This window comes from Amblyomma americanum, unplaced genomic scaffold (assembly GCF_052857255.1).
Source record: "Amblyomma americanum isolate KBUSLIRL-KWMA unplaced genomic scaffold, ASM5285725v1 scaffold_405, whole genome shotgun sequence".
Lineage (NCBI taxonomy): Eukaryota > Metazoa > Arthropoda > Arachnida > Ixodida > Ixodidae > Amblyomma > Amblyomma americanum.
The window spans coordinates 10,418-28,685 of record NW_027526876.1 but is presented as its reverse complement, the minus strand read 5'-3'; the positions used below and the strand labels follow the sequence as shown (position 1 = coordinate 28,685).

The 18,268-nt window shown below is 51.3% G+C and overlaps 1 pseudogene; it reads right to left on the bottom strand.

Moving 5' to 3' along the window:
- Positions 1–721: 721 nt before the first annotated feature.
- LOC144112534 (uncharacterized) lies at positions 722–17,619 on the bottom strand (annotated as a pseudogene).
- Positions 17,620–18,268: the final 649 nt, after the last annotated feature.

Genomic DNA, 18,268 nt, shown 5'->3' with positions numbered 1-18,268 from the left:
CAGGGAGCCAGTTCTGAGCCTTTCCATTCCTGCAAAACAACGGTGTAAATCCTTCGTCGGTTCTGAGAGTAGGAAAGGCACATAACTGGCGGACACCACCGCCACCTCACATCGCGATTGAGGCGTCTTTCCACTGAGCCAGTGATGCGCCTTTCTCCAGTGCCAACGAAAGGCCTAAATTGCAAATAAGACAACACTGGGAACTCGACTGTTTGCTTCGTGCAAGCGGGCCCTGGCGCCTGTGCAGTGCGCCGGGAACGCGTTAAACGCGAGGAACGCGAGGGCCGCGAGTGGAAGAAGGCCAGGTATGCACGTGAGCGTATAGACGTCCAACCAGGCATTCGACTGTGAAGCGTGAATACGGGCCTTCCAATCCATACCTCTCAATCGCTAAATCCCAACAGCTTTCGGTGATTAATACGTCAAGCCTTTAAGCTTAAAGTTACAGTTAAATTTGAAATTGGTTTTTTGAGGAAAAGAAATAGCGCAGTATCTGTTTCAAATCTCGGTGGACACCTGAACCACGCCGTGAGGGACGGAATAGAGGAGGAAGTGCGAGAAGAAAGCAAGAGGTGCCGTAGTAGGGGCTACCACCACGGTCTGCGGCACCTGCATATGGCAATATGTTCTGCCCTTCCTTCATGGACACACTGCCGAACTCCTCCTTGGGGATAGAGAGAGAAAGAAACACTTCATTGTAGATGAGGAATTTGGGGCACACCCTTGAGTTCCCGCACGCCCCACTTCACTGAAGTGTTTATCTCCCTAAGGTTGACAACACTGGCAGCCCGGCCAGTGGCGATGGTCTGCACAGCCAGGTACTCCGAGCGCAGCAGGGTCTCCCAGTCCTCCCAGGTCTTGCGGTCATCTAGGCCATGCGGGAGAGGATGCGCCAGGCAGAGTGAGAGTATGTAGCTTAAGAGGTTCCTCAGTTAGGAAGAAGGAAAGGCTGGGAGGCAATATCCCTAAAGTACGCAAAACTACAGAACTTGGTGATATCGCCTTCCAGCCTTTCTCCCTGCCTAAACGGGGAATCCCGCAAGGGGCGGTCCTATCACCTTTACTTTAACATTGCCCTAGCGCCACTGGCCAAAGCCCTTGCTGCTATCCCAGGGCTCCACACAGCCATATACGCAGATGATATAACCCTCTGGACAACGGGAGGATCCCTTGGAACAGCCTTGGGTATCTTGCAATCTGCCATAGACATCACCACCGCCCATTTAGCAAACACAGGCTTCCATCGCTGTCCAACTAAAACGGAACTATTGCAGCTGAAACCCCTCCCCAGTAGCTCCCCCCCCCCTTGAGCTGGACATGTACGGGAATCCAGTGCCCATTGTGTCTCGGGTGATGATTCTCGGCATTCTCATTAACAATACACTCCATGCAACCGCCACCCTTCACATCTTGCAAAGACAGACCAAACAGGTCGCTGCACTAATAAGGCGCGTGGCCGCACGCAATCATCGGTTGTCTGAACGCGAGAGCCCCAATGTGAACAATGCATTATTATCCGCATTAGACACCACCTCCCACACCACATACTCACTCAGCGCCAAACACATCAGGCAGACATCCTAATACGCACGACTGTCACCTCCACCCTACGTCTTCCACGGACGGTTAGCACGAAACGTCTCCTGGCCACTGGTACCCACAATGCCGTGATCGAATTAGTAGAGGCTCAACGCACCAACCAATTAGACCGCCTGAGTCGCACGGAAACAGGACAACGCCTACTGCGGCAGCTCCGTCTCATTCCAGCCATTGTCAGCCAACGAGCCCTACATATTACATGATTTCTCGGTGCCTGAAACAATGTTCTAGGCTAAGGCGATGCTAGCTGTCCAGAAGAACTTTGTTCCGACCCAGGATAAATCGGAGCAAAAAAAAACTCGGCCCTGCGTTTAATTGAAGAACCGAACCTTGACCGACTCAGAGCAGGAGTGAAAAGAGCGAAAGGCATTTGTTTAAGTCTTTTTCTCAGTCAATACTCATAAGGCTGACTTGTCATCTCGCGCGATTGTGACGGAGAAGGGTACTTGGCAATGTGAAGTCTCCGGATACCAACCGAAGCATTTGGCTTCGCTGGTTATTACTGACACTTTTAGGGCTCACAGCTCAGAGAGCATCGTAAAATTTCTTCAGCATGATAATCCAGGGCCCTGTAATGTATTTAGTGTAGACGTGGATGATTTCTTTTACTCTCTCCCTCCCAATGAAATGAGGAGTGCGGTGGAAAGATGCATCACAGCAGACAACGATGAAGAATCTATAAGGGCTTGTGGCATATCAGTAGCTAGCTTCCATGAATTACTATCATTTTATGTAAAGGCTACATTCATTGAATGGGAAGGTAAGCTTTTCACGCAAAACGCGGGTGTTTGCATTGGTTCCAGGGTGGCACCGGTGTTAAGTGATATCTTTTTATCTTTCGTAGATCGGAGTATTCAAGCAAACTTGGCCGGGATGGCGTCGCGGATTTTCCGTTACGTTGACATTTTCTTAATCTTTGTTGATTAAACTAATTTTCCTAGACAGTTGAGTGATGTTCTGAAAGCGTTTAAAGAAAATGCTCATGGTCTGCAATTCACCACAGAGGTTACGGCCGATAACAAGCTGCAGTTTTTAGATTTGAGCCTGGAAGTTCATACAAGACATATTTGCTGGGAATACTTGCCAAGGGCCGGCAAGCCGTTGTAGAACTACATGTCACATCATTCTAAAATAGTAAAAACAGGAATTGTTGTCACATCGTTGTTTTCTGCTTTGTCCAAATCTTGTGACCATTTGACTGATCAGAGCTTCAACGAACAGGCTAAAAGATTAAGAGAAGCAGGTTACCCGAATGATGCCATCTTGTTGGGCTGCAGCAAGATAGCCAAAAACTCAAGACTTAAGAAAAAGTGGTGGGTTCGTGTCCGCGAAGGTCGTGGGTTCACGTCCCGTTTTTGAAAAATATTGCGTATACAAATAAAGAAGTTTATCGGCAAGTACAAGATTATAAGCCCTATTCTGCAAGGGTTTACACAGAATGGATGAACAGGATTCGCCGCTCTTGTGCTAATCCGAACTATAAACAGAACCTTCCACGACAACAAGATTGCTATAGTTGTGTACTTAGACGTAAAAACGGCATTTGATACAGTTAATCATACAATTCTTGTAGGTGAACGCTTTAAGTATGAATTTAGAGGGAAAATATCAAATTTTTTCAATAGTTACCTTTCAAACCACATTCAGCATGTGGTGATGAATGACGTGATCTCTGAGGCACAGGTCGTGTTAACTGGGGGCCCGCAGGGATCAGTTCAAGGTTCAATTTTGTTTTTGTTATCCGTGAATGATTTTCCAACCATATTAAAGTATTGACACAGGTGATAGAAGAGGAGGACGGAGGGAACTTAGGCGATAGAAGCAGAGGACGAAGAAAATCTTCCTGCTCGTGCTCGCTCTTCCGGCTGTGTAGCTCCTTGGTCCCCGAGTGTTTTTGGTGTACTATTCGTTACAAATCTGGTGGAGGCAGTGCTGGGTACGCTTCCAGACCCGCGCAGCCCACCTGTGATCACGGATCTCACCCCGGTCCACCAGCGCCGCGGCCGCCGCCTGCGAGGAGAGTCCCAAGAGTTCGGACCCCTTCCGGCAGCCACCAGGACGACACAGCCTCGGACGTCGGAGGAGCCAGCTGCCATGTCAACTGAGAGTAGGCTCCCAGCTCACATCCTGTGCCAGCAGCCACGAACACCCCCGTCTTTTCATGGCGACGTGTTCGAGGACGCCGAGGACTGGCTCGAGACATTCGAGCGTGCCGCCCGTTACAACGGGTGGAGCGATGAGCGGAAGCTCCACAACGTGTATTTCGTTCTCGAAGAGTCGGCGCGGACATGGTTCGAAAACCATGAGGCTTCGTTTCCATCCTGGGAGGCCTTCTGCCGCAACCTGCTCGCCACTTTTCCAAACGCCGACCGTCGGGATCAAGCTGAAGCTGCGCTACACTCGCGCAACCAGCGCCCGAACGAGAGTGTCCGCATGTTCTTTGAGGACATGACCCGCCTTTTCAAGCGCGCGGACCCCTCTATGTCGGAAGACAAGAAGCTTCGCCATTTAATGCGTGGTGTCAAGCAGGAGCTATTCGCGGGACTCGTGCGCAGCCCACCGCGCACTGTGGCCGAGTTTCTCAGCGAGGCGGCCACCATGGAGAAGACTCTACAGCAACGAGCCCGCGAATACAATCGTGACGTCAACGCCTTCGGGCCAGACACCTGTTCTATGCATCTCGGAAGCGCCCCGGACGACTTACGCGAACTCATCCGTTCCGTCGTCCGGGAGGAACTCCAAGCCCTTCGGACGCCTTCTAACATGCCATCCTTCGCGTCGCTGACTGACGTCGTCCGCGACGAGGTGCGCCTCGCAGCCCAACAACAAGCATCTGAGGTACCCCTCCAGCTTGACGCAAGACCCACGTACGCGTCTGTACTCCGTCAAGCTCCGACGTCGGGCTACACCATCAATGCCGCGGCTCCATCAGTGCGGCCACCGGGTCCCCCTCGTGACCCCCGCTCTGCCAGCTTACGAGCGGACGCGTAAGAGGTCAAGTGTGGCGGGCCCCAGACCGTCGGCCCCTCTGTTATCATTGTAACGAGGCGGGTCACCTTTATAGGGTGTGCCCGTACCGCCGCGTGGGCCTGCGGGGTTTCGCCCCGGACGACCCCTGCCCTCGCAATGGCGAAAGGCCACTTGAGATAGCCTCTCACCTATTGGAGCGGCAGAATCTCGTCACATCCCGGTCGCCGCGGGTCTCGATCACCGTCCCCAATGCGCTACCGTTCTCCAAGTCCCCGCGGAGCACAAAGCTATTCCGGACGCCGTTCGCCCAGCCCACGCCGGGAAAACTAATGCCGGCGGCCTCCGGAGGCAAGGCCGCTGCTGTAGGGAAATGTGAAGATCCTCCGCCACCATCACGTCGATACGCCATTTCGCCGGGGGCAGGTAGCGACAGCATCCGACACGCTACCTCCGATTTGTACGTAACAATTGATGGAGTCGACGTCTCCGCCTTACTCGACACCGGTGCCGATTACTCCGTAATGAGCCGTGCCCTCGCCCAAGAATTAAAGAAAGTTTTGACGCGATGGTCTGGGCCGAGCATTCGTACTGCTGGGAGTCACCTGATTACCCCTGCTGGCAAGTGTACTGCAAGGGTCGGCATCCGTGGTTTTCTGTACGTGTGTGAATTCGTGGTACTGTCCGAGTGTTCGAGAGACTTGATCCTGGGCCTCGACTTTCTCCAGACGAACGGCGCTGTCATTGATCTGAACGAAGCCCGGATCACGTTCTCGACGAAACAGGCCGTGGCGCATACCGACAGAGATCCGGGAATCAACGCTCCTGCGTATAGTCGACGATGACGTGATGGTGCCACCACGGTCTAGCGTCATGGTTCTCGTGAGACATGACTTGTTCCACGATTACGAGGGTATCGCGGATAGCCACCTCCCGCTGTTGCTCGCGAAGGGAATAGCCGTCGCTCGAGGCCTCGTCCAGTTGCATAACGGTTGTACTAGTGTCCTACTCACGAACTTCGCCAACGAGGTTCAGCACCTCGCCAGGGACACGGCTGTTGCCTTACTTCACGAAGTTACTGTGTTGCCTGATTTATGTGCCGTCGGGGCCAGCCCTCAAGACGAGCCGCACCATGCCACGCCCTGCAGACCGTGAAAATCAACCCGGACTTGGCACCTGAGCAGAAGAATCTTCTGTCTGCTCTTCTAGCAGATTTTGCAGATTGCTTCGCCACCAGCTCCAGGGTCGGTCGTACACCTGTCGCCAAGCATCGCATCATCACAGACGAGGCCACGCCGCCTGTATGCCAGCGCCCATACCGTGTTTCTCCTAAGGAACGCGAAGCCATTAAAACGCAAGTCGATGAAATGCTTGCAGACGATGTTATTCAGCCGTCAACAAGCCCATGGGCGTCGCCCGTGGTCCTCGTCAAAAAGAAAGACGGCACCTTGAGATTCTGTGCTGATTACCAGGAAAATAAACAACGTGACCAAAAAGGACGTTTTTCCGCTTCCCAGGATTGACGATGCCCCTCGACCGATTACGTGACGCCAGGTTCTTCTCCTCATTAGATCTCAAAAGCGGATACTGGCAGATAGAGGTGGACCAGAGAGACCAAGAGGAGACGGCTTTCGTGACTCCAGACGGTTTATACGAGTTCAAGGTGCTCCCGTTTGGTCTTTGCTCGGCGCCGGCCACGTTCCAGCGTATGATGGACACCGTTTTATCCGGTCTGAAGTGGCAGTCTTGATTGGTGTACTTGGACGACGTCGTCATTTTCTCGCTTACCTTCGATCAACACTGGTATCGGCTGCGCATCGTGCTTCGAGCCCTGAAATGCGCGCAACTAACGATCAAGCCCGAGAAATGTCATTTTGGTTTCCACGGAACTTCGCTTCCTTGGCCATGTTGTCAGCGCACAAGGCGTTCTCCCGGACCCCGACAAGACTGCTGCCGTCTCCAGTTTTCCGCGCCCAACCGACAAGAAGGCACTTTGACGTTTTCTGGGCCTCTGTTCTTACTACCGACGCTTTGTGCCCGATTTTCTCCAGAATAGCTGACCCGTTGACAGCACTGACTAGAGACGAAATACCCTTTCTGTGGGGAAGCGACCAAGAAGAAGCTTTTCAGGAGCTCCGCAACCGCCTACACAGCCCCCCGATACTCGCCCATTTCGATGAAGACGCCGCCACCGACATACACACCGATGCCAGTAATGTTGGCCTTGGGGCGGTACTTATCCAGTGGCAGGACGGCGTGGAACGCGTTATCGCTTACGCGAGCCGAACACTTTCGCGATCGGAGGCGAACTATTCGACGACAGAGAAAGAATGCCTTGCGGTGATCTGGGCCATCAGCAAGTTTCGTTCATACCTGTGCGGACGACCCTTCCGTGTTGTCAGCGACCATCACTCGTTATGCTGGCTGGCAAACCTTAAAGATCCGTCCGGCCGGTTGGCTAGGTAGAGCCTCCGTTTGCAAGAGTACGACGTGACTGTCGTTTACAAGTCGGGCCGGCAGCACCAAGATGCGGATTGCTTATCACGCGCGCAAGTGCACCACGCTCCGCAAGAAATCACCGAAGATCTTCCTTTCATTTGTGCCCTTAGCCCATCCCATGTGGCTCAGCTTCAACGAACGGACCCGGAGCTAGCGCCGCTCATCGAGCACCTGGAAGGTCACAGTGGTCGGGTTCCGCGTGTTTTTCGTCGTGGCCTGCAATCCTTCACCATGCGAAATGGCGTTCTCTACAAGCGCAACTTTGGAAAGTCCACCGAAACATTTTTACTCGTGGTGCCCACCCGGTTACGACCTGACATCTTGAGCGCTTGTCACGACGAGCCGTCCGCCGGCCACTTGGGAGTCAGTCGCACGCTGTCAAGGATTCGGGAGAAGTACTATTGGCCCAAATTACTTCCATCAGTGCAGACCTACGTGCGAACCTGCCGCGACTGCCAACGCCTGAAGTCTCCACCCATGAAACCAGCTTGATTTCTTCAGCCAATAACGCCACCGAAGATCCCTTTTCAACAAGTTGGAATGGATCTCCTTGGCCCCTTCCCGAAGTCATCCACTGGAAAACGGTGGATCGCTGTTGCGACGGACGACTTGACACGTTATGCTGAGACCACGTCGCTTGCGAGCGAAACTGCTGCCGAAGTAGCCGAGTTTTTTGTCCACAGCATCGTCCTGCGTCATGGCGCCCCTGCGGTCATTATTTCTGACCGTGGGGCAGCTTTCACAGCCCGCCTAACCCAGGCTGTGCTGAAACTGACGCATACCAGCCATAGACGTGCGACGGCGTACCACCCGCAGACCAATGGCTTGGTGGAACGGCTCAACAGAACTCTGGCCGACATGCTTTCCATGTACGTGGATATAGAGCATAAAACCTGGGACCAAATTCTGCCATACACTACATTCGCTTACAATACGGCACTGCAGGAGACAACGCGGCTCACTCCCTTCCAGCTTGTCTTCGGCCGTCGAGTTACTACTACGCTGGATGCTATGCTGCCTGTTGACCCCCACTGCGAGAGTGACCCTGACCTCGACATCGCCACGTTTGTGCAGCGTGCGGAAGAAGCGCGGCAACTGGCAAGGCAGCGCATACACCGTCAACAGCAACTAGACGCTGGCCGCTGCAACCAGGGACGGCGCTTCGCTGCCTACGAGCCAGGCGACTATGTGTGGATTTGGACGCCCGTTCGTCACCGCGGGCTGTCTGAAAAATTACTCCATCGATACTTCGGCCCATACCGTGTCCTCCGCCGCATTAGCGACGTCACCTACGAAGTTCAACCCGCCACCCAAGCCAGCTCATCCCACAGACGCAAGCTTACCGACGTTATGCACGTCGTTCGTATGAAGCCGTACCACGACCGACCACCCGATTGAACTTGAGGCTGACCGCTGTGCCCTGTTCTATGTTGTGATCCTCGTGCCTCACCCTAGCACGCTCGCTTTTTGCTCGTCACTCTAGCGCACGATGGCCGCATCGGGGCGATGCTGCAGGGGAGGGAGCAATGACACAGGTGATAGAAGAGGAGGACGAAGCGAACTCAGGCGATAGAAGCAGAGGACGAAGAAAATCTTCTTCCTGCTCGTGCTCGCTCTACCGGCTGTGTAGCTCCTTGGTCCCCGAGTGTTTTTGGTGTACTATTCGTTACAGTATTCCCAAACAATAATGCACGCCAATGACACTGCTTAGTTTTTATAGGGGACACAATAAACTAGCTTAACAATAAAATAAACGAAGAATTAGAAATTATTCTTAATTAGTCCAGTAACAATGATATCTCCGTCAGCATTCAGAAAACTAAATACGCTGTATGTAGTTCAAGGAAAAAAAAGTTAAACTACAAGGATGTTGCATTGTATTTAAATAGCGTGCCACTACAAGAAGCAAATAACTGCAAATATCTTTGTATACATTTTGATTATGACTGGAAAAATCAAGTAAGCAGGTTTACACAAAGTCAGCTTATGGATGCCATATTTGATGCAAGCACGATAATGTTTCAATTTTTGCAATGCTTCGCATACAGTACACTGCTTTTATGCAGACCCAACTAATCTATTGCATAGAGTCATTGGGTAACACGTATCCAATATATGCCGAACCTGTGATCCGGTTGACGAAGAGAGCGGTAAAAATTATTACTTTTTCAAAATTATCTGAGTCTAGAAAACCACTCTTTAAATCAACCCGTATTCCGCATTTTCACTCAATATACACTTTAAAGGTAGCGCAGACAATTCACCAAATCTTACAAATCAACGACGACCCACTTGCCCATAGCATATTTATATGGCCTAAAAGAAAAACGAGAGCGGCTAGTGCCAAACATTTCAACTTACGAGTGTGTCGCAATAGTTACTGGCAAAGATTAATTGAGTTTATTGGATTTTTGTTTAGAATAGTTTACCTGATGATATTAAAGTGTAAAAAAACGTGCAATCTATCAAAATGTTCCTGATGAATATGTGAAATTACGGTGTGTTATTTCTTGAGTGTGTGCGTGTGTGAGGATGTGTGTATTGTGTACGCTTATTTTGTTTATCCCTAAACTCTTGAGAATCTTACTTTTTTTTATGAACGCAATGTGTCGTCTTCGCATGTCGCATTTATAATGTACAGTAGTAACCGTACAGTGGAACCGTAACTAGCCTTTGGATACGGGTCCAATATCATTGTGCGTATAGTATCCTTGTACATTCATTTTTAATGAAAAAATAAAAGGCCGGGCGTTGGAGCTTTGTGAAGGCCTTCAGTTCGAGTCCCGCGAATGTCATTCGCACGTCATGATAGTCAAGGACGTCGGCATAGTTTGCCAGTCCCGGAAACTGATGTCAAAGTAGCCATGGACGTCGACATAGTTAAGCCTACTCCCCATAACACAAAAATAAAAAAGGAACCGAGCTAGATTGGAAACGAAAAGGATTTCGCATTTCCGCTCTTAAGCAGATTTCAATGCAATCCTGTAATTTTTTTCCTTGTGAGTTCCGCGATTGTTGTCCAAGAGCCATTCACGATCAAGATTAGCAGCAGCAGCAGGACAAATGCCTCTCGCATGCATATTCAATTCACGCTGTGCTTTGCCAGCTGCGACAATCTTATCATTGCAAACTTCTTTAACTCATCCACCCACCTAACTTTCTGCCGGCCCCAGCTACACTTGCCTTCTCTTCGTATCAGTTCGTTACCCTTAACGCTTAAGCTTAGCGTTACGCTTAGCTTTCTTTCGCATTACACGCCCAGCCAAAACCCATTCCTTCTCACTCCGCCCGCAAGTGGCGCTAGGCCAGTTCCGGCAGCCGCGTTTTATAGCAGAAAGTGATGAAACTGACCTCCTCAAGTTCGTGTTCCCGGCCATGCTTTCGCAGTACGTTAACCTTACTGTTATGACTTGGCCTGCAAGAGACCATGAGACGCCATTCACCGGCGGAGCCACTGGCTACATAAGGAACGGAAGTAATCTGGCGTCGCAATGTAGGACGCCCAAAGGTCTCACATGGTACACGCTTCAGTTGGAACCTGCCGGCGATGCGGGGCGCGTGCCGGGCATTGCTGAACGCTCGCCACGGAGAGGGCACCTTCGTCATCCTCAAGGTGGCTGCCTCGCAACCATGTGGCCACCAATGAGGACAAGAGCGTGACCGTGTATGTGATGGAATTCATTCCTACACGCCTATTGGCCACGTGCCCTGCTGCGGCCTAGGGACACTGGGGAGCCTTACTGGTTCAAAAGGCCTGCACCAGAGGCAGTGTGTGTGGACTCGTGGTGACTCGTGGTGTATAATCCCTTTGAAGACGCATCTCTGAGCTCTCTTTGATCCTCTTGTAAATAAAGAATATAACCGTCTCATTTTTTGCGTCATTCATAGAAGACCTCGGAGTATGTGTTCTTTCCAGGCAGAGGAGGGGTGTTGGCTTCGACGATCACTGAGACCCACATCAGTACATTCACCTTCGCGTCTTTTGTAGCGGGAGCTGCACTAGGCTACCAGTCGAGCATTTCACGGTACAGGCGAGACGCCAGTTGTGCGCATGCGCTACCATGGTACATGCGGGAGGGCAGTTGTGCGCATGCGCCGTTACCATGGCAACCGACGAGGAGGAGGGGGTGCGCCGCGCGATTTGTCGTTTCCCTCCCTCCTTTATCCTTTCCTTTATGGCACGGTTCGGGTGTCCACTGAGATATGCGAGAAGGTTACCGTGCTTTGCGCGCTCGCGGTGCTATCTGGCATGACGTCACACCGCGCGGCTCGCCGCCGTTTGGTATGAAGTCACACCGTTCTCATCACCCGAACCGCGCGTCGTCGCATGCGCAGCATTGCGTATAAAAAGCGGAGATGTAATCGGCGGCTGTATCGCAACGCTTCATATGGATGCACAAAAGGAGAGTCCAGCCGCTGCTAAACGGCGGTATAAACAAGAGAAAATTAACTCTTCCGATCCCGAGGTTGTCGCCTGGCAGTTGGCTACTTATCAAAAAGAGAATGAGCGTCAGAAGGCAAAGAGAGCAGCGGAGACGCCCGAACAGGCAGAGGAACGCCTTGCAAAGCGGAGACGCCCAACTGCCGAGCGTAATAGACACTGCATAGCCGCTGAGATGGAGCCTGTATGGAAGGCGTCAGTCAACGGCAGCCAACCGAAGAGGATGTGAAGGCCCGTCGTGTGACTGATCACGCTATTCGAGTTTCCGAAGGTTCATCTTCGACCTGGACATTTCAAGCGGACATGTATCTGATTGCTAAACATACAGTGCCAACAACAAGCTCAGCAAGGGAAACGTGCCTTCCGCTACGTATATCCTTGCATAGCGGAGCTAAGCCACTGCCAATTTTTTTTAAAAGCGAAAGTTTTACTGGTCGCGAACTTGCAATTTCGCCTTGGCGGAGCTTCGAGGAGGCGCATGACGTCACAACGCGTACCTCGCCGGGGAGCTGAACCGGTCTTGCCGGGCCGGTGGCGGCTGGCGCACTCGGCGCGAAATAGAGACAAGCTCCAAGTCACCGCCAGTGCGGTCAGAGTGCGCCGATGCCGCCGAAAGCGTCGGCGGTCAAGCGCAATGTCTCGCTTTGCCGACTTTAGGTCGTCATGCAGCACGCGCGCGCGCCTTACGCCGGAGTATAAACGCGCCTTAGCAGAGCCTGCGCTTAACCGCTAACCATCGTATTAGGTGGCGGCATCTATGGGAGCCACTGAAACCCCCCGCACACTCACTGAATAAAAAAGAACCTGTCCGTGGCTGGGAATCGAATATAGGGCCTATGGCGTTTGAGGCGAAGACGCTGCCACTACGCCACGGCAGATCAAGTTTATCTGTGAATAAAGGCGCATCTAGTGAATGCACTCTTTCGATGCAGATCTCGCCGAGCTTTCGCTACATATATCCTGGCCTAACAGTGCTAGGCCATAATAATAATAATTAATAATTGGTTTTTTTGGGAAAGGAAATGGCGCAGTATCTGTCTCATATATCGTTGGACACCTGAACCGCGCCTTAAGGGAAGGGACAAGGGAGGGAGTGAAAGAAGAAGGGAAGGAGGTGCCGTAGTGGAGGGCTTCGGAATAATTTCGACCACCTGGGGATCTTTAACGTGCACTGACATCGCACAGTACACGGGCGCCTTAGCGTTTTTCCTCCATAAAAGCGCAGCCGCCGCGGTCGGGTTCGAACCCGGGAAGCTAGGCCATAAGCAATTTCCATAAGCATAAGCATGGAAGCTCCAGGGCGCTTTTCCCGCGTCCTGAAATGCACTGGTCGATGCCCCTTTCTCAGTCTGATAGCCTTCATCTTCGTCTCCACCGACGCTCTCGGCTCGCTGAGGTGAGCGCTCTCAGACGCCTTTGCGCCCTGCCGTGTACGTCGATGAGGCGCGCCGAGGGTACAACCTGAATCACTGCTCCAACATATTGCCTCCTTACAGCCCGCCTTACCCACAATATTGTGCGCAGCCGCCGCTGTGGCTGACTGGTTATGGCACTCGGCTGCTGGCCCGAAAGATGCGGGCTCGATCTAGGCCGCGGCGGTCGAATTTCGATAGAGGCGAAATTCTAGAGGCCCTTGTACTGTACGATGTCAGTGCACGTTAAAGAACCCCAGGTGGTCAAAATTCCCCGAGCCTTTCACTACCGCGTCTCTCATAGCCTGAGTCGCTTTAGGACGTTAAACCCCCATAAACCATAAACAATATTGTGCGTCGTTTGGGTCGCCTGCATTGCTGCCATTCCGATGGGTTCCCTGACACTCCTCACCTTCTGTAGCACTCTCCGGGCTATGCATACCTGCGGAGCTTTATGTTATACCACACCTCTGCCTCCTATTTTTCCTTAAGGGTGTGGCTGACGGGCACGTCAGCTCCGGCGCCCTACATGCGCCCCCGTCTTTAGATCTAGTTAGGCACCTCGGGTGAGAACTTCCACTGTCTATTTCTTCAACTGTGGCTCGGTTTGGGGGCATCAATTCAATTCTTTTGCCCTTAATCTTAATAAGACAACTATTGTGGGACGGTTGACTTATGGAATCACGGAACCATCTAGTGGACATTTAATTACCGCATGTTTTCTTATCCAGCGCGGTAAGATATAGCGGCTTATTTAGCACACCTTACAGCATTATTCACAGCATCCAATCAGAATTTTTTTTTATTTCGTTTTTTAAGCTCTTCCAAAGCGTTCAACCAAAATGTTAATTAAAATGAACTTGTTAGCAGCTCAAACCGTTAAACTATGGAGATACCTCTGCAATTATGACGTCTAAATGCGAGAGCAAGTATAACTTGGTCACGGTGTCAGTGGACACCTGAATCGCGCTATAAGTATGCAGTGGCGTTCGCCTATAGAACTAGAGACAGTCATGCGCCTTTCCTATTCTGACAACCAGCGGAAGGTTAATACTCCGCACATTTTGATCATTTTGATTTTGATCAGATCGACATGCCCATGCACATGAGATCACACATCACGACTTACCCAGTATCAAAGCGCATGGATGAGGAATACAATAGAGTACGCAGACTAGCCAGAGCTAGACCCCTCTCTAAGCGTTCGGATAGAAGCAAGGACACGACCTACGTCCATGAGGCTGGACCCGTTATCGGGGTCGCGATAATTGCGGGAGTTTCACCCCGAGGGGATATAATTGCAAGCAGCCTTATCCAAGCGGGGGATACCACATAAGCTGAAAAAGCAGCTATCGCACTAGCGATATCAAAGAACAGCGAGGCAACTGTTATGTCCGACTCACAAGCAGCGGCGCGCAATTACCTCAGAGGTCGCGTTCGCGCTCCGTGTTGGGAAATTTTGGAAACGTCTTATCCTTCCAATCCTTTCGAAGTCCAGATTTTCTGGACGCCAGGGCACCTCTCAACGACGGGCGATGAGGCGGCCAACACAGCTGCTCGAGCTCTACTCCTCCGAGCGAGCATCCGGCACGCAGCCTCTCTCTGACACAGTTAACAACCCCTCACCGTTACTAAGCTACGCATAAATTACGGAGTATTATAAGATCATAAGAAGGAAATATCCTCTTCCTCACAAAACTGTTAGCAAATTTGAAGAGCACATAATCAGTCGACTATAAACTAATACTCTGCCCAATCCCTAATTGATGAGTAAATGGTATCCAGATACCTACGATTCGTCCTGCCCTTCGGTGGAGCAGTTGGCACACTCTTTGACAGAGTTTGGGAATGTCAAGAAAACTCAGTCTTGGACAGCAATCCCGATCCGACATATGAGCGTTGGGAGGCAACCCTTTATAGCCACAGTCCCCTCGACCAGAAATCGCCGGTTGAGAGGAGCCGGATCATGATGGCGACCAATGGGTTCCCCTACTGAACCCACCCAGTATTTATGCTCTCAATAAATGTTTTCCTCCTCCGTCTCGTGAGTTAAGGAAATGCGCACACTGTCAGTGGAGTTTTTTTTTAATTGGTTTTGGGGAAAGGAGATAGCGCAGTACCTGTCTCATATATCGTTGGACACCTGAACCGCGCCGTAAGGGAAGGGATAAAGGAGGGAGTGAAAGATGAAAGGAAGAGAGAGGTGCCGTATTGGAGGGCTCCGGAATAATTTCGACCGCCTGGGGATATTAACGTGCACTCACATCGCACAGCACACGGGCGACTTAGCGTTTTTTTTTCCTTCAGTGGAGCGCTAAATCGCGATTTTGAGGTACGGGGCTTGCCCGCCGCGGTGGCTCATTGGTTAGGGCGCTCGGCTACTGACCCGGAGTGCCCGTGTTCGAACCAGACCGCGGCGGCTACGTCTTTATGGAGGCAAAACTCTAAGGCACCTGTGTGCTATGCGAAGTCAGTGCACGTCAAAGATCCCCAGGTGGTTGAAATTATTCCAGAGCCCCCCACAACGGCACCTTTTTCTTCCTTTCTTCTTTCACTACCTCATTTATTCCTTCTCTTACGGCGTGTATAAGGTGTCCAACGATATATGAGACAGGTACTGCGCCATTCCTTTCCCCAAAAAACCAACCAATTACGTGGCTTAGGGGACGCTGGCGGATATTGTTTCATGATGCCCTCAAATGACCCTCGTCATTTGAGGGCCGCGCTTCGCCCACGGGTGGTCGAATGTGGCTCTCGGGCCACATTATGTTTATCTGCCGACAACTGCAACCACCGACCCAAGGGGCCCTCGCGGACTTGGAGGGGTGGGAGGTCGTGGTCTATAGCTCCGATCCGGCGTTGCTCCTGAGGCTGGTGCAATGGACGGAGAATGTCACCGTCAGGCACGGGCTGAAGGCCACCTCCCACGACCAGGAGCCAGCTCATATCTTAAAGTTTGAACTATAAGGGCTCCGCCAGTAATAATGCTTTCAACATCATCATCATTCCAGTGTAACTGGCTCGCGGGGTGAGTGGAGGCCTCAATCGCGCTCTAAGTAAGCGGTGGCATACACCTACTATGACGCTCTTAAGCGCCTTTCCTTTTCTGAAAACGAGCGGAAGGTGTTCTTTTGGCACAAGGGCACCTATGGCCAATGAGCGCCATGGCACAACTAAGGTATTTTCGACTTCTCAAGGTGGAGTCAAAGATCGATTTCCTAATCATTTCACCTTTAATAAGCCGAGCACCAGACCAGGCGAAAGCTTGTACCCATTGCGTCACCGGTGGGTACCCGGCGGCACTGGGATCGAACCCCGCACCTCCCGCATGCGAGGCGGATGTTTTACCATTTGGCCACCGCTGCGCTACGATGATGATTATAGGGTTATGTAATGATGATGATGAAAGTAATGATGATGATAGCGAGAGAGAAAAAAATGGCACTGCGTTGTTCAGCTAGGCCAGGATATGCGTAGCGAGAGCTATGTTGTGAGAGCGTTGCTGGGGCGAGATGACTGAAGTGAAGGCTTGAGGAGTTTACTGACAGCTTTTATTGCTGTCGACCCATGAAACCACTTGGCTACAGCGCGACAGCACGGCTCGAAAAAGTTTCCACAAGTTCACGGCATGTCGGACAGGCTGACAGCTGCTCCGTCGACCCACTGGCTAAAAGCGGGAACGGAGGGAACCATAAGGGAGGCGATGCTGGAAAGGTGTCGCCATCTGTCGTGCGGCTGGTGAAATGAAACTGGGCACATCCGGCCCCACTTTTTTGATCAAAGCCTTTTTTGATGAGCGCAAAAGGCAAGGAAACTCTAGGCATGGGCAATAGGCAAGGTGGCAAATGGCAATGGCAACTAGCAACAGGCTTGGCAGATTCACAAAAGCACTACATAAATTAAAGGCAAAGACAGACATGAACAACTCTAAACAAAGCGAAAAAGGAACAAACACAGCACTTTGACAGGTCAATTTCCTAGTTCTGGAGATAGGTGGGCCATGTGCACTGCCTGACGAGACGCTGCAAGTGATTAACCGCTTGCCTGTGGCAATGCTCTTCTGCTGTTCCGTAGCCGAGGTTGCCAACACAGCTTGTCTTGAAGCGGCTTGTCGCTGACCATTGCAGTTTGGCAGCGGCAGTGTTCTACGAGGAGTCTTAACGGGAGTCTTTGTATTTGCGGCTGCTTTGGCTGTCGGCGGCTGCAGCTGAGACTTGAGTCGGTGGATCTCTTAGTCCTTCTTTTTCAGCTGAAAGCTCAGGCGGCGATTCTCCTGGACGAGACGTTCGAGCTGCTTACAACGTTTCGGAAACTCCGCACTGGAACCACTGGGCTGACTGCTGGTCAGTCGGGACTTAGAAGGATGAAGCTTTACTGATGTGGCAATATCTGATGGTTGCCTCTGGGCGGCCTTGATTTTCTTAGTTTTGTCTTCTTTTTCCTTCAGCTGCATTTCAAGTCTGACACACTTTTGCTTCAAGCCACCCTCTCCTCTCTTACGCTCTTCAACGACTACTGCCTTGTCCTTAGCTGCTTTAGTGAACTTGTCACGCTGTCTTGACTTGCGAGTAGTATTCCTCAAGGTGATTTACCTTTGCCTTGAAACACTGGTTTTCCGCACGGAACTGTACGTTCCACCCTCTTCTGCAGAGGTGTCGCTTCTTGGCGGCGTTTCTCTGTGACCATCCGAGCCGACCGTAGGAAACAAACAATAAACCATAGCGAAATTCATTGGTCGTATGTAAATTAGTATTGGTGGTATAATTTCTCTGTGGATTGTGTCTGCATTTGTACTAGACCAATACAGAAACCGATACACCTTATTGATCGATACATATATGTCTTATAGGATATGGTATTGACTGTATCGGTCTATGATGGGCTGTAACGAAAAGTACTAGACCAATAGAGAATCGAGTACACCTTATCGACTCATACATATTTGCCACATAGACCAATACCCATTTGTCCATGGGACTGACAGACTGATATGCATCATTCAAGGGTCCTACGAGACCAGTCGGTTTGTGGTTCTAGTTGTTTTTCATTGCTTCGTTCTCCAGCTCAGGCTCTGATCTCAAAATCAACACATGCCGATCCCATGGCGCTCATTAAGCATTGCAGTAATGTAAATTATTTGCCACCTTAAGGATAAGGTACGCTGAGGCAAACAGAAAAAATGCCGCCTCACGTCCCAGAGGATCCGGCGCGCAACGCTTTTGAACAAATTATGTTCTAGTTTGTAGAAAGCCGCGGACAACGCGGTGCCCGCAGCGGAGAGACGGTCGCACGGCGCTCACATCGGGTAAGGTTACGAGAGGAATACATTTTTCCCGCCTCTCCCAAACAA